Here is a 2,482-nt window from a genome sequence, read left to right on the forward strand (position 1 = left end):
CAACAAAAAACAAAACAAAACAAAAAAACAACCTTTTGTCGAATAGCTTTAGTTGCAATTTTTATTTATTTGTTTGTTTGCTGCTTTTCTTCTAATCAGTTGATTTCATCCATGGAGTTAATAACTGCTTATCATCTACTTTGGATGTTATTTATTCTCATGGTTCTAGAGAAATCAGGTATTTCGTTATTTTACTAAAAAAAGACATTGTCAATTTTTAATGTATGAAATTTTCTGTTAAACCACCTTTCATTGTGTCCCATAAGTTTCTGTATGTCATATTTTCAGTCAATTATTTCTTGGCCCAATTTTTATTTAGTAGTGAATGGTTCAGTTTTCATGAGTTTGTAAACTTTCTCTTACTGTTAATACCTGGCTTTAGTTCATGATGCACATATAGGATGAAGGGAGTTATTTCATATTTTTATACTTGTTGTGGTTTGTTTTTGTCAAAATATGTGGGCAGCTTTGAAATAATTCCCTTAAAAGGCTTATTATAAGATATATTATTTTGGATTTGGGTGAAATGTCTGTAAATGTCTGTTACATCTAATTAGTTTATGGTGTCATTTATCCCCAGGGTTTTTGTTTAATTTTTATCTGAATGGTCTGTGACTAGAGTGTATTAAAATCACCTATTATCACTGTGCGAGGGTCAATATGTGATATAGGCTGTAGTATTGAGCAATGTTTGTTTATTACTTTTATTTTGGTACTTATTGTTTGTTTTTATCTTTTATTTTTTGGTCTGATATTGTTTATTCCTTGTATTTTTTGCATATGGTTAACCTCTTCAAGTTGAAGGTTTCATTCTAATACTTACTGTAGGTCTGGATTTGTAGATAGATGCTCTTTACATTTGGTTTTACCATTGAATTTTATCTTCATCTATTGTGATTAATAGTTTTGCTGAGTAGAGTAGTGTGAGCTCTAATCTGTGGCTTCTCAGAGTTTGCACAACATCTGTCTAGTCACTTTAGGCTTTTAGAGTCTTGATTGAAAAGTTATGTGTAGTGAGGGAGTTATCTATTTTCTTCTTTTTTTGGCTATACACTGTGTGGTTTACATGCAGTGAACTTTATTGATGGCATTCAAGAGAATAGGAAGGCCCCCCTAGGCCCCTCCTATTACGGAGGTCTAGGATGGAAATTGTGAGGGAGATTCTCTGCGTTAGTGTAGGGACTCCTCAGCAACTGAGGGCCTCTCTCTCTTGCTCTCAGTGTCCTTGCTGGGGTGGGTGTTCCAGGGTTTCTTATTCCTTGGATACCATGTAGGCCATGAGGGCCAGCACCTTGTTGCTGTAGCCATATCCATTGTCATAACAGGAAATGAGCTTTACAAAGTTGTCATTGAGAACAATGCCAGCCCCAGCATCAAAGGTAGAAGAGTGGGAGTTGCTGTTGAAGTTGCAGGAGACAACCTGGTCTTCGGTGTAGCCCAGGATGCCCTTCAGTGGGTCCTCAGATGCCTGCTTCACCACCTTCTTTATGTCATCATACTTGGCAGGTTTCTCCAGGTTTCTTGACAGCATACCAGATCACATCGGATACACTAGGGGTAGGAACATGGAAGGCCATACCAGTGAGCATCCCATTCAGCTCTGGGATGACCTAGCCCAAAGCCTTGGAAGTACCACTGGATGAAGGGATGATGTTCTGGGCAGACCCACAACCATCACGCCACAGCTTTCCTGAGGGGCCATCCACAGTCTTCCAAGTGGCAGTGATGGCATAGACAGTGGTCATGAAGCCCTTCCACAATGCCAAAGTTTTCATGGATGACTTTGGCCAGAGGAGCTAAGCAGTTGGTGTTGCAGGATGCATTGCTGACAATCTTGAGTGAGTTGTCATATTTCTCATGGTTCACACCCATCACAAACATGGGGACGTCAGCAGAGGAGCAGAGATGACGACCCTTTTGGCTCCAACCTTCAAGTGGGTCCTGGACTTCTCCATGGTGGTGAACATGCCAGTAGACTCCACAACATACTCAGCACCATCAACATCCCATTTGATGTTAGCAGGATCTCTCTCTTTGAAGATGGTGATGGGTTTTCTGTTGATGACAAGCTTCCCATTCTCAGCCTTGACTATACCATTGAATTTTGTCATGGGTGGAGTCATACTGGAACATGTAGACCATGTAGTTGAGGTTAACGAAGGGATCATTGATGGCAACAATTTCCACTTTGCCAGATCCAGAGCAGAAGGCAGTCCTGGTAACCAGGCTCCCAACATGGCTAAATCCATTGACACTGACCCTTACCATTTTGTCTACCAGATGAAGCTGGCACTGCTCAAGAAGATGCAGCTGTCTCTGAACAGGGAGGAGCAGAGAGCCAGGAGTTATCTGTTAATTGCAATAAATTGGTGTAAAATCCCTATTCTTATAAGTATGAAGTAACATACAATAGAATATACTTGATTTGATTCTGTAGTGTTCAAATAACATCTAATTAGAAGTAAAATAACTTCTGTTGGAT

The 2,482-nt window shown here is 39.8% G+C and overlaps 1 pseudogene; it reads right to left on the reverse strand.

Annotated features, from left to right (window-relative positions):
- Window positions 1-1,252: 1,252 nt before the first annotated feature.
- LOC116081009 lies at window positions 1,253-2,268 on the reverse strand (annotated as a pseudogene).
- Between the last annotated feature and the right edge of the window lie 214 nt (window positions 2,269-2,482).

The sequence above is a fragment of the Mastomys coucha genome, unplaced genomic scaffold (genome assembly GCF_008632895.1).
Source record: "Mastomys coucha isolate ucsf_1 unplaced genomic scaffold, UCSF_Mcou_1 pScaffold6, whole genome shotgun sequence".
Classification (NCBI taxonomy): domain Eukaryota; kingdom Metazoa; phylum Chordata; class Mammalia; order Rodentia; family Muridae; genus Mastomys; species Mastomys coucha.